The sequence below is a fragment of the Podarcis muralis genome, chromosome 2 (assembly GCF_964188315.1).
Source record: "Podarcis muralis chromosome 2, rPodMur119.hap1.1, whole genome shotgun sequence".
Taxonomy (NCBI): Eukaryota; Metazoa; Chordata; class Lepidosauria; order Squamata; family Lacertidae; genus Podarcis; species Podarcis muralis.
In genome coordinates, this window is record NC_135656.1 from 34,012,073 (window position 1) to 34,025,926 (window position 13,854).

The window sequence follows — 13,854 nt, forward strand, 5'->3', positions numbered from 1 at the left end:
GCTGGTGCTCAGAGGAAATGCATGCCCAAGTAGCAAAATAAAAAGGGCTGTTTTTGCTGTGTGTGGTTCCTTGTTGCCTGAAATGCACTCTCCAGAAGCCTTTTGCTTTAATCAATGGGAGATTATCATATCGACAGAGAAATTCCCTTTTGTTGCAAAGCCAGCTCCTTGCCATTTGGGCTTCAGCTCAACTTTAAACAATAAAGAGTAAATATTGGCTCTAGTTTCACATAGTTGTTAAAAGGTGGCTGTTTTCAGCGGCCCTCCAGAGGTTGTTTAATTGAGTCCAACAATACCCAGAGAGCTGCAAAGTCATCCACCCAGATGTAGAGTTTCTCTACTGCCACCGCCCCACCCCCATGAAAAACTGAAATTAGTAATAGGGTTTTATTATTTATTCATTAATAGATTTGTACCCCACATCCATGGAGGCCATATATTCAAAATGGCTAACAAGAAAATCCAAAAACCTGTCATAAAAACATCCAATATAATTTCAAATGAAGCTTGCTCTTATTTGGATTCCACCTGGCTGAAATCGTTTCAGTTCAAGTCAATCAAATTTCTATAACCAGTTCAGCACAAAATAGAAGAAAAGAAAATGATGCTTAATTTCTTATAGGTGAGTAATACCCATTTCAGAGTCAGAGCAGAACAAGAGGACCTAGTGACAGAAGCCAGTGTGTTTTAACATTACTTTCTACAATAAATCTGATCTGCTCCAGGGTGAAGTTCCCTTTGCATCAATGGGCAGAGTTCTTATCTAGACACCACCCAGAAAAGCAGTAAGTACTTTATTTCACAATTCCTTCCCCCCCCCTCTCCATTTCAGTGTAGAAGGAAGATGGGAGAGAATTCTCAACTGGTTTGCCCAATCACAGCCAACTTGCACCAACTAGGAGTTCTGCAGGTCATGGAAAGGGGTGGGGCTGTGGTTCAGGAGGCAGGGAATCTCATCAGGATTAAAAGTGCTATATAGAAGCACCTGCCAGAGTCATTCTGCTCTCAGTTGCCCGGTGCTGCATCATCAAACAGCTTCCTGGATCGTCTACTCAGCCTGGATTGAAGACAAACACCTGTGCTTTCTTCTTATCCCACTTACTACTTGATACGCCTACTGCAAGCAACAGACCTCGGTACATCACTTCTGTAGGGATAACCAGCACACATCAGGGGAACATAAAGAAGAGTGATGATGGAGCAAAGTAAGTGAAGCAGGATAACTTCTTTATCGCCTTTTTTTTTTTAAAGTGGAGCTTGGAATATGCAAGATCAAGAACAGCAAAAAAGAGTTCTGGCATGCTGAAGTTTACCATTAAATAATGTACTGCTTGCGTTTTAAAGGGTTTCCTCTTGTTCTGCCTTCTCTAGCTGATGAGACTGGAAAATATGGGATGTTAAATAGGTTCTGAGCTACTAGTATTTGGTTTAGCTTGTTGATGGTATTCCTGTGCCTTCCTCTGCCACCTCCTGAAAGTTGTTGTCGTTCTCGTTTGAAGTCTCTGTGCTTTTTTGTGCCTTACCCATCTTTGAACTCTAGGAGTGAATGAGTAACATAACCATAATTCTGCCTTGGTCCTCATCACACAGGAAGATCACTGGGCATTAGTAGTGGCTGTGCAGCAAAACAGTCATCCAGCTAATTTGTCACATGTACAAGTTGGGTTTCACCCTGAAATAATGTGCCACAGAAGTCAATAGTTCATCTCTTTAACTGGTTGAAACTTGATCTAAGTGCATGTTGGAGCCATGTTGGGGTGGTCAGTTAGTTTCTGCTCAAAAAAACATGAACTGAAAATATCAGACAGATATCTGTCTGGGATTGTAGACCAGGTGGAGGTGATGTGATTTGATGTGATTGATAGGTTGTCAATGGCACATGCACTTATTTCCCACCCCACTCCTCCTCCTTCTATCGCCTCTGGTCAAAGATGTTCAGCAGGGCTTTGAAGCGCTGAAAGCTCATTTGGCCAGAGGCAATAGCGGTGTCAGTGCCAGCTCCAGGTTTGGCCAAGATGCCTTCAGCCAACCTTTCTCTTTTCTTTTCTGAGTTGACCCACTTTAAACATCTCTGCCCCTTTGCTTGTCCTCACCCTCTGGACTCAAGAGAAATGGTTGCTGCTTCATTCCTGCTGCTTAAATATCCAAAGAGGACCAATGATTAGGTAGAGCCAGAGATGAAAGAGTAGCAAGGCCAGGAGGCTCTTAGCATTGATGATGGGCTCTCTGCAGGGGTGTAGACCTTGGCAAGTGCCTGATGATGATGATCATGATGATATCCTGAGCCTAAATGCCAGGGAGGAAAACCAGTGAGTGCAACTGTGAGCATCAATGGTTTTACTCTGCTATCTTCAACTCTCTTTGAGGAGGACAGGAGAAGAATCTCTTGACTATCTCCATCCTGAAATATCTATAATTCTTTGTGAGCCTCCTAGGATGGTAACACAAGAAGAGGCCTTCTCTGCAGTGGCTTCCCGTCTGTGGAATGCTCTTTCCAGGGAAGTTCGTCTGGTGACTTCCTTATACACCTTTAAGCACCAGGCAAAAATGTTCCTTTTTAACCAGGCCTTTGCATGTTTTGATTGACATCCTATGCCCTTTTAAAATGGGGGGGTTATATATTTTGTGGTTTTATATTTTGATTTTGTTCTGTGAACCACCCTGAGACTTCTGGGTATAGGGTGGTATACAAATTCAATAAATAAAATAAACAATAATATAAGGCCATAATAATCCATAATGTAACTGAGAAAATGGAGTCACTCTTTGAAATAGATAGCAACTTGATTCCATGGCTACAACTTCTGTCTACTCAAAATTACATGCAGAACATAGATTGGAATTTAGATCTTTATTGGATCTTAGTGTTGTGCAAGGATATTTGTCCAAAATTTCAGGCAGAGAGGTTTATCGGTACTTTTCCCTTCCTTGTAGTTTATAGAGCTGTTGTATATAATTCCTTCACCATTAATGTTATGTCTGCAATCCAGCAAGTGGATTTTCAGGCTTCATTCCTCTTTGTTTCACCATACATAGGTCTTATTTTATTTTCTGCAAAGCTCTCATTTATTTCAATAGAATGTACAGTACGGGTGCTTCCAAACTACCGCTATTTTGGGATGGAATCCAGTCACAGACCAGCAAATTCAGGTTGTGCAATGGTAGTTGAGGTTAGGAATTGTGCAACAAAACTTCTTCCCAAAAAGTTCATGCTTTTTGCTGTAAGGCAAGTGATGGGGAAATGAACCAGAAAGTGTGGGATAACACCTGTGTCTTCCAACCTCTTTGGAAACAAATCAGGATGACTGCTGAATAAATGGTTTTTGCTTGAAGAGGCCTCAATGTCATGCAGGCTTGCTTGTAGTCCACACATTTCCCTCTGGCTTTTATCCTTCCTTTCTTATTTGTCTTGCAAAGCAGACAGCTTTGAAGCCATTTAGGTAGATAACTAAGAGTGCAATAAATACCACAGGGAGAGAGAGAGAGACTAAAATTGTTATTAGTTAGTAAAACATGGAGGCATAAAAGCAGAATGGTGACCACAACTATTTTTCCCAAGAAAAGAAGAAATGGGGCAGGGGTGGGTGTGTGAAGCATTGTTGCTTGGGAGTGAAAAGTTCAAATGTTTGACACTCTAAGTAAGCAGCTTCAGAGCATCACAGCAAGATTCATAAAACGTTTAGGGCAACACCTTTCCCATAAGATGTCTTAAATGCCAGATGTCCTGTTTAATTTCCTTGTGGGTCCCAATTTTGCAGAAAGGAAGTGGGTTATAAGTCTCCTTGATGGCTATGTCTTCCAGTTAATTATTTGCGATCCGAAATAACTAGCTTCAGTAGAAGTAAATTGCACACTAATGTTTTCAGGACAACAGCCTTGCAGGTAAATCTTACGCTGCCTACAGGCAGCACTTTATTCCATTTACACAATGTTTATTACCTGTTAATTTCTGCAGTGAGGCTGATACTGACCCAAGCAAGCATGCATAAAATTGCAACCTTGGCTTCCTCACCGTTAAACATTATCTCCCCATCTCAGTCAGCCAGTCTCAGGGCCCCTCCTGCCTTGTATGTGTTTGCCTTTTTTGCTGGTGTCTTCTGTGACACGCCACTGATGCAATAATTGTGCATTAGTGGTGGATTTACTCTGGACCATCCGCACATTGTTCTGTTTTATTAGCTGCTCTGCTATGCTTCCTCTGTGTTACTGCTTTATAGCCATCCGGACAGGCACTTTTGCACTACAGTGGTACCTTGGTTCTCAAACTTAATCCGTTCCGGAAGTCCGTTCCAAAACCAAAGCATTCCAAAACCAAGGCATGCTTTCCCAAAGAAAGTAATGCAAAACAGATTAATCCATTCCAGACTTTTAAAAACAACCTCTAGAACGGCAATTTAACATGAATTTTACTCTCTAACGAGTCCGTTGATCCATAAAATGAAAGCAATAAACAACGTACTGCAGTCACACAATCAATCAATCAATCAATCAGTAGCTGAACTGAGTTCCACACAGTCACAAAAACAAAACAAAACAAAACAAAAAAGTCACAAAAACGTAAAATAAATAGCAAAAACAGACAGACCTCAGAGTAACGCTCAAAGCGGAAGTGTGGCACTCAAATCAGAAGCGTTAACACTCAAAACGGAGTATGTTCAGCTTCCGGAAAAAGTTCGCAAACCGGAACACTTACCTCTGGGTTAGCACTGTTTGGGTTTGAGTACCAAGGCATTTGAGAACCAAGGTACCACTATATAGCACAATAAAAATGGGACAAAATAAATAAATAAGCCAGAATATTTGTGGTATGAAAAATTACAGGATTTCAGCAGACACAAAATGAGGCAGTATGCCTGCCCCGAAACATTTGCAGGCACAAATAGGACTGAAAGCAAGATCGCATATACCTACGCCATCTGTCACGGATGCTATAGCTGAGATTCCTGCATTGCAGGGGGTTGGACTAGATGACCCTTGGGGTCACTTCCAACAACAACTGTTGTTGTTGTTGTTGTTGTTGTTGTTGTTGTTATACCCCACCCACCTTGCTGGGTTTCCCCAGCCACTCTGGGCAGCTTCCAGGACATATAAAAACATAACAAAACATCTGCAATGCTATGATTCTACCCCAATACTATCGCAAACACAAGCACAATGAAAAGGATGTTTGGAGAAGCCCTATGATCCTTTAAAAAGATTAGAAAGGACAGGATGGCACAAGATTGCACCTTAAGCTGCATGTCCAGTGACCACACTATGGGCTTGGGAAAGATGTGGGGCCATAACTTCTATCCAACTTTGCATATGGTTTAGCAGTTAAACTTTAACTCATCTGCTAGCGTGGACTAAAGTATATTGTCCATTGATGAGCTATGTTTGGTCTGTGTGTTGCCCAAACCCCTATGGCCACGTGAAGGTAGACCTGGGAACAAATGAGGAGGGGAGTGGCTTGATTTACCACAGGCACTTCTGCATGACCGAAAGAACTCTTCCAGAGTCTCCAGCTTGGTGCAAATACTTCCAGTTGCAATGGGTGTAATTAACTTAGAAGCACTCTCTGTTGCTAGATATCAGCAAGGGCTGAGTCACAGGGAGGAGACACCAAAATGACTAGGGTGAGCACATGCAGTGACTCTAGCTGGGATGCCAAGTGTCTATTAGTGGTTCAGGCATTTGTGTTTCCTTGAAAGGCTCTTAGGCACAAAACTGGCATCTCTCCATCCCCATCAGCTCCACATTGTTTGTTCTGTGGCTGGTTCTCCCTTGCATTCCTGTGTGGCGGATAGGTAAGGCGGCGTTTATGGATCTGCGCTACCCATAGCAGGCAATCTTAGGTGCTTGAGGCTGCAATCCATGTATACTTATAGTTGGGAGTAACTCCCATTCAGCTTAATAAGGTTTAATAGGGTGCTGAGCTTCTCTGCTGTCGCGTCTCAGTGGCCAAAGCAGGTAGATGTCCAGAACCCACACCTGCTCCTGAAAGAATTAGCAGGAGGGATCTATAAGATTGTACCAGTTTCTCTTCCCTTCCTTCACATGTTTTGCTAACTCTCTCGTAAGCTGGTCTCCAGCACCCAGTTGACTTCTGTTGGCTTTGGCCCATAATTTTCCAGCTGTAAGTATCTGTGAGAAGGGAGGAGACTGCCAGTATCCACGTTTCAGCCTTGTGACATTTGGCAAGTCAACTCCCAGAGTCATCATACCAAGCATACCTGTCATAGGTATCATAGGTGCCAGATTGCCTCTTAATTTCCAAATCTGATCTCCCGGCTGCAGAGGCATGCTGGAGACTCAATGAAAATATGGAGCAGGGGGACGCAGTTTTAAATCCTTGCAGATAGGTAGCCGTGTTGGTCTGCCATAGTCAAAACAAAAAAAATTCCTTCCAGTAGCACCTTAAAGACCAACTAAGTTAGTTCTTGGTATGAGCTTTCGTGTGCACGAAAGCTCATACCAAGAACTAACTTAGTTGGTCTTTAAGGTGCTACTGGAAGGAATTTTTTTTGTTTTAAATCCTTGCAGTTCTATCAGATTATGGGCTCCCCTTGCCTACCCAAGATGAGAATTACATAGGAACTCTGTGCCGGGGATATGAAATGATGACCAGGTTAAAGGACCAGCTATCAGAGTGCTCTTTTCCAGATGACATGAAGGAGCCATGGGTGTTTTGAGATGCCAAACGCTGATCCCATTATTTTCATTATTATGTATTTATATACCGCCTTTCCTTTCAAGAAGAAACACCAAAGCAGTTCACAAACCACAATCAACCGCAAAATAACAAGAATAAAACCAAATGGTAAAAATGCAGCCATACAGGTCTAGCACAGGTCTTCCAAAGCTCTGGAGCGATAAAATCATTTCCTGGGCAATGAAGTAGATCCCATGTTTATGAAGAAATAAAATGAGGTATTTTTTTATTCTAATGCAATGGTTTGACTCTCAACACTACTTCTAAAAGAGACGCGTGTTACAGGTAGTTGCAAAATGCGATCAAAGTGATGAGGTGACAAATATACACATGGCAATAATCTGCAATGGATTTTATCACTTCATTTGAAAATTGGGAACGCTCATATTTATGTAAAAACTCCAAACTGGTACCACCACTTTTTAAACCATTCCCCCCCCCTACTGCCACAACTTTTATTTAGCATAGCCCACAAAGAAAAGAAAATATTATTTGCTGCATAGTTGCAGTTTTAACTGGTGATTCAAGCATGCATTTTTTTCTTTCATGATTCCACAGCTGCCCCCTCGCCCAAATGAAATATTTGTGCAGATCAGGATTCCTCAGTTTCATCACAGAAAAAGGATACATAATCCCAGGTTTCTAGCTCTTAAGACTGCCATGGAAAGCTTAAAAGAGGGTAAATCTCAGAAACCACAATATGAGTTAGGGATGGGTATTAGTGCCCAGCCTTTTGTCCCTCCCTAGGGCTAGCAGAATAAGCATCAGAAGCAAGGATGTTGCAACACTTTAAGTGGCATACTATGTCCTGTCATAAACCTTGGGGGCAGAGGATATAGTACACAACACCGTCACCTATTACAGTTTTGAAGTGGCACATATAAAATAACCCACAGAATTAATCTTACAGATGCTAAAATTTTGCACTTTGAAAAAGATCAACTGTACTCACCCAAAGCCAGACCAGATTTCCTTTATTGTTTAAATGCTTAGGGCCAGATTCAATGAAGCTTTTGCGCTAGAAGAAGCCAGCGCAACGAATCCTACTAGGGCAATGCTAGTACATTGTCACATTCCAGCCAAGCAAAGGACAGGGTGTGGGAAGAGTCAAGAGGCCTGGAGGGCTTCACTCAGTCTCCTAGGCCCGAGATTTCCTTTCCTTGCTGCAAAATATGCAAGGCCCCTAGCCGATTTGTGCCATGCAACAAGCATTCACTTTTGCTTAATCACCAGTTTCCTCAGCCCCTCCCCTAAAAAAAAAAAACCCATTCTATACTGAAACCCATCCCAGGTTGAAAACAATGTAGGGTGGAGTGATTTGGTCCAAGCTCCATCTTCTCCTTGACTCACATTATTCTGCTTCCTTCCTCTAAAACTTCTCTTGATTTCAAGCCAGGAAGGATCATTGCAGAGCTTCTTTTCACGCCTTCCTACTGAACTGCTAAATAAAGGTGGGATTGGGAGCAAGATCACTACAGACCTGTCCTCCCCCCTGACAAAACAGTCTGGGAGGGATGGCTAAATTGTGGCCCTCCAGTTGTTGTTGGATTCCAGCTCCCAGCAGCCCCAGCCAATATGGCCAGTGGTCAAGTATGAGGGAGGTGTCGCCCGACAGCAACCGGGGCACCACAGAGTTCCTCATCCCTGCATTACAAGAGCAACACCTAGAATTTGGGTCTTTTATTGTGAGCATATCAGGTTTGGTGCATATCCCTCACACCCTTAGAGTGAATGGAGATCTCATAAGCCAGTAGCAGCTCATGCCATGGTGACAACACTAGTCCCATGACTGTGGAACCAACTGTTGCTAGACGCACCAATTAATCGTCAACATACCTCGATTTTCTCGTTTTTGTGAATAAGGAAACCAAGGCACACAGGAAATGTAGCGAGGCGTCTGGAAACGTGGGCTGAGTGCCTGAGTTCTACCTCAGTGCTCCCTTGAACCAGTCAGATGGAAACAGGTGGAATGCCAAGGAGGTGACTCCATTTTGTTTGTGGCTTCCATCGCACCAGACTAATGAAGAGATAATACTGTGAGAAAAACACTCTGCTCCCTGAAGGTCTAGCACATGGTGAAGTTGTTTTCTTCTTCTTCTGAGTAGCATGAAATGAAATTTAAAAATACATAGAATCAAATACACCCCCACTCCTGATTTAGTGCTTTTGAAGGTCCACAGCAGGAGCCTGAAGCAAGTGGAAACCGGTGAAGTTGGAATGATATTGGGAGTTATATGCTCTGTGAAGTGAACCCATGTTAAGGGTCCTCCAGACTGCAAATCCACAACCCCTTCATGCTCAAATGAAAAGGCTGAAGCTCATCTCAGCTTTATTAGACGTTTGGAATAAACTGGTTTTCATCCAAGTGCTTCAGCTCCACTGGGCTGTGAAAATACTAGTTTGGATGAGACACTAGTGTAATGAAAAGCAATGAGGCCTATTTAGCTGAAGAACATAACCATGCTGGATTAGGTGTTTCTTTTTCACCTGCCCTGTTTTAAGCTGCACAGAGCCCCTTGTTTTGACAGACGGGAAGGGGGGGGTGTGTCCTAACAAATCTCATAAGCCTCAACAAACTACAGTTCCCAGGATTCTTTGGGGTCCGATAAATCTTTGATATAAGCTTGGATTTATAAACCATTGGTGCCATAAATAAAAGCTGGGTGCTAAAAGAAATGTGAACCAGCAACCACTCTCCTTGTGAACTCAGTTATCAGACTGCAAGAGAATTCAGTGTATAGCAGATTTTAAATAAATACATTTTCAAATAAAGTAAGTTGAACCAGTAGATGCTTAACCTAGAATAGTGATAAAAGTGTGCTGCCTATGTGGACTGATTTTATCCTTGCCCTGTAGTGGTTAGAACAGTTGATGTGCCTCCAGAATCCAGGGGGGGGGGGCGGTGTAAATTTATTGTTACTTATGGTTATGTTTGTAGCAGCACATTCCTCTTATAAATACTTGACGTTTTGGTTCTGAATGTCTGGTTTCATTACTGTCCTCTGTACACCATGGTTTTTGCCGCCTCCCTTTATTTGTAGAGCCACTCTGGTGTTGGTGGGAGTGGCAATGGCAAGATGTCTTTCCAAGATCCAGCAGCTTTTCTTCCTCTCTTGAGTATCCCACAAGGTGAGGCAGTCTGAATAGCTGCCAACTTCTGACATCCCTACGATTCTCTCCAAACAGGTTTGCCTAGTCTGGGCATGAGAGGAAAAAAACCTTGAGCTGAGCTGTTCATTTTGTGGCTTCTGTAGTACTATTGACATCGCTTCCTGGCTTCTCTCGATGGCTTTCTCCTGGGCTCTTCTTGCCATGCTGACCTGTCCTTACACCCCAATGGAAACGAATTGCCAAGCTTAACAAATGGAGCTCTTTAATGCAGCGGTAACATATATCCACAAAACCCTACGTTAGGCTGGTAGGTCAGCCATGCATCGTCTCAAAATGGGTGGAACAGAGAGCTATGAATCTCCAGAGTTTGTGGATTTAAAATCTGGCCTGCTAAGTCTCACATTGATTGACTTTGGTTTGTTGACTTGAAAAGTTTTTTGAAATCTTGCTGCATAATCCTTTGATGATCTCAGCCTGGCTTTTCTTTTCTCGTCATAGGAACCTTTTCCACAACCCTCTTCTCCCTCCTATATTACATCATAGAGCCTCTCTTCCATTGGGATTGGTTGCATCATTTTCCCGACTTTCCAGCTGATAATACCCAAAGTCTGCTTTGGGTGGATCTACACACGGGGGGCAGGGGGGGGATGCTATAAATAAGTCAGAAATTGAATCGTTATAACAAACGAGGGAAAAAAGCTATGTAAAAATCGCTTCGTTGTTTGTTTGTTTTTGCTCTCTGGGGCCATCTTGCATGTTTATAACGAATTCAAAATGTTGTTTTTTTACTAATGTAGCTGAGTCCTTTGTCTGTGATACTGTTTCTCTTGAGAAGTTTGAGCCAGTTGGATATTGTTCTGAAACCGGGATGCCAACTAAATCACAATCCTGGTGATATCCTTAGTCTTTATCTTCAGGAGTGTCAGAGTGGGCTGGCAGCAAGTTTCCACTTAGAAAACCAGCAGTTTGGGCTGCTTCTATAGCTTAGCATAAGAACCCCAGAATCAGGGAATTGTTGAGAATGAGATAAACCAAGCAGTCCTCTGATCCACGTTCCAAGGCAAAAGATGCACCAGACATTTAAGCATCGCTAGGAGATGAGCACAAGATATTCAGATGGCGGTATTCTGCGATCAGTTTACCCACCACGCAGAATTGCAGCATCTCCCGGGGGGTGGAATAACCTACATTCTTGATTAACACACCGCAAGGTTGCACAACATTTCTGTGGAAGGAAGCAAACCTTTCTGCTGAAACTTCAGGGGATACTCAAGTAGGCAGATCGTAATTGCTCAATTTGGGAAGAACCCAAAAACACCTGCAGTGTTTCAGGACACCAGCGAGCAAGGTTTTGATCTTCCATTTTCCCTAGGTCACTGCACATGCATAAAGAAGTGAGCCATAGTAGGGCATTCACTCAGACGTCTCACTGGGAAAACCTGTAAGTCCAAAGCTTGCATGTTATAGAAAGTATGTGGAAGTTAACTTAACGTGCAAAAAAAATCAAAACGGAACTAAATTTCCGATACTCAAACTTCCATAGCTAGTTTCCTTTGCTTTAGTGTGCATGTGCCAAACATATGTCTTGAACAATTAGAATACAACCCAAAAACACATTCAGGTACAATACTTGTAAAAGGTTGGTGTGGTGTGATAACACACACAGTTGACTTCTATAGACAGGGAAAGCGAAATTTCAGTTACCATACTAGCACATAAGAATGTGCTCTCTTAAATATGGGGTAGCAGAATATATTTACACTACATTTTGTTACCTCACTCTATGTGGATAGAGTTCTTTCTGATATATGGGAGGCCACAAAGAGAAATGACTGGACCTGCTTTTGCAGTAAGAAAGACAAACTTGATAGGTGCAAGAGAAAATTATTTGATAAGCAGAGTTGTACATTTCCCACCATGTTTTGAATATACTTTTCCTGGGGAAACTAGTCAGCTTTTAAATTTGAAACTAAAATTCTGATTCAGTTCAATTTCTTCCATCTTACTCCAGAGCAAATCACATCTATGCAGTGCAATTTAAAGCATGTGGCGTATCCCCCCCAAATAATCCTGGGAACTGTAGTTTGTTAAGAAAGGTGGGAATTGCAGCTCTGTGAGGAGTACAGAACTTCTACCAAGATTCTTTGGAGGAAACCATGTGCTTTAAATGTATGGTTTGCATACGAGACAATTGTACAGGCTAACCTGCTGTATACATTGAGAGAGAGAATATCTTGCCTTTACGATCAGGAAATAGAATTAAACTTTCTTGCCATTGTGCAGCTATGAAAGGAGACTTATCTGGAAAGAGCTTGAAATCAAGAGTACTGTTTTCTCAAACAAGATACCAGGTAGTTTCCCAGAAAAATACTGTGTTTAGAAACCAGCCTGGTATCTTATTTCCTGGTGTCGTCGTTTTTAACTGTTTTAACCTCCATAGTCAGCATGCCATACAGTTGCATATTCTGGTGGGAGGGATTTGGGTCTGAGTAGACCCATGGGGTAGTCTTGAGTAACCCTCACCCATAAAATAAGAACAAAGAGAGATGGGTGGGCATTGTAAAGTAGATTGGCTGGTGTCATAAGTGTCATAAGAAGCAGTCATAGTTTTAAATCCATGGGACAGCTTTACCAAGGCGACAAAAGGCCTATATAGAAATGCTGAAGAAGGAATAGGAAGTTTTGCCTGTAGGAGAGGACAGTTGTTTTCTCGTTGTTATGAAAAGAACCAATTAAAGGCCGCTCACAGTCTGAAGCAGTTTCTGCCTTGGAGGCAAAATACTTAAGCGTGTTGGAAGGGGTGAAACCTCCACTGGCCTGTGTGCTGGTTTCACAAGATGCCTCTCCAGAATGCATTTGCTACAGCCATAAATAATGGGCATGCAAATCAGCACGTGTGGCGGTGGCCCTGCCTGGCTGACCTACCGGCTGTGCTTCCTTTCAGCAGCAGCCAAGGAGCCTGTTTCGGCATGTGAGTGTCACCAAGCAAAAGCAGAACACCAGCCCCAAGATTCCTCTGTTCTTGCATATATTGTCTCCAGCTAGGATCAGGACAGCGATAGCTCTCTGACCTTCCGCCTGTTTTCTTTCAAAAGCTAACCCTGCAAAGCCTTCATCACAAAAGACTTGAATCACCTATGTCCCGATTCCCCAAAGGCTCCCTCCTTCCAGGAGAGCCCTGCTTTGTGGAATAATCTCTTTAACAAAATGAAAGCTACTTGGCCAACTATTTTATCTAACAAAGCCAGACCTCTGTGGCAGGTTTGACCAGTTGAGCAGGCCCCCCGCCCTATTTTCCAGACCCCAGCCTTAAAAAAAAAAAAACATGAGCCTGGGAAGTATCCGAAGGGGACATCCAGACCAATCCCTCCCCTAAAAAAAAATTCCAATTCTCATTAGCCCAGCCAGCATAGCTGAAGGTCAGGAATAATGAGAATTGTAGTTCAGCAACTTCATCAATGGCTGAACAAGTTTCAAGTGAAGGCACTTCCCAGCGCCTTGCAGGTGATGGCCCCTCTTGCCCTGGTTTCGCCTTTCCCAACCAGACACCTTCCAGATGCTTTGGACTACAGGACCCATCGTTCCTAACCATAGGCCATACAGGCTTCTGGTTAATGGGAGTTGTAGTCTAATAACACTGGGAAGGTACCAGGTGGGGGAAGGCTGTCTAATCTTTTTCTTTTGAGGAAGGAGAACAGGGGGCATTTGCATTGACCAGATAGCAAAGGGGTTACAGCCTTATCTTTTAACCAAAGGAAAAAGGATATAACCAAAGGAAAAAGGTGGTACCTCTGGTTACGAAGTTAATTCGTTCCGGAGGTCTGTTCTTAACCTGAAACCGTTCTTAACCTGAGGTACCACTTTATCTAATGGGGCCTCCCTCTGCTGCTGTTGCACCGCCACTATGTGATTTCTGTTCTCATCCTGAGGTAAAGTTCTTAACCCGAGGTACAACTTCCGGCATAGCGGAGTCTGTAACCCGAAGTGTTCGTAACCCGAGGTACCACTGTACTGTGCTTGAGGATAGCTGGAGACCCCAGGAAAGTAGCATA

At 42.9% G+C, this 13,854-nt stretch overlaps 1 protein-coding gene across 5 annotated transcripts in view; it reads right to left on the reverse strand.

Moving 5' to 3' along the window:
- Positions 1-9,222, reverse strand: part of FADS6 (fatty acid desaturase 6) — an 81,372-nt gene extending 72,150 nt beyond the window's left edge. For 3 of the 5 annotated variants that reach the window (XM_028716822.2, XM_028716812.2, XM_077924177.1), the window contains exon 1: positions 7,644-7,796. The gene's annotated coding sequence lies outside the window, so the exon portion shown is untranslated. Of the gene's footprint in view, positions 1-7,643; positions 7,797-8,041; positions 8,241-8,527 lie in introns of those variants that run through there. The other 2 variants (XM_077924179.1, XM_077924178.1) reach the window with 2 other exon arrangements.
- Positions 9,223-13,854: the final 4,632 nt, after the last annotated feature.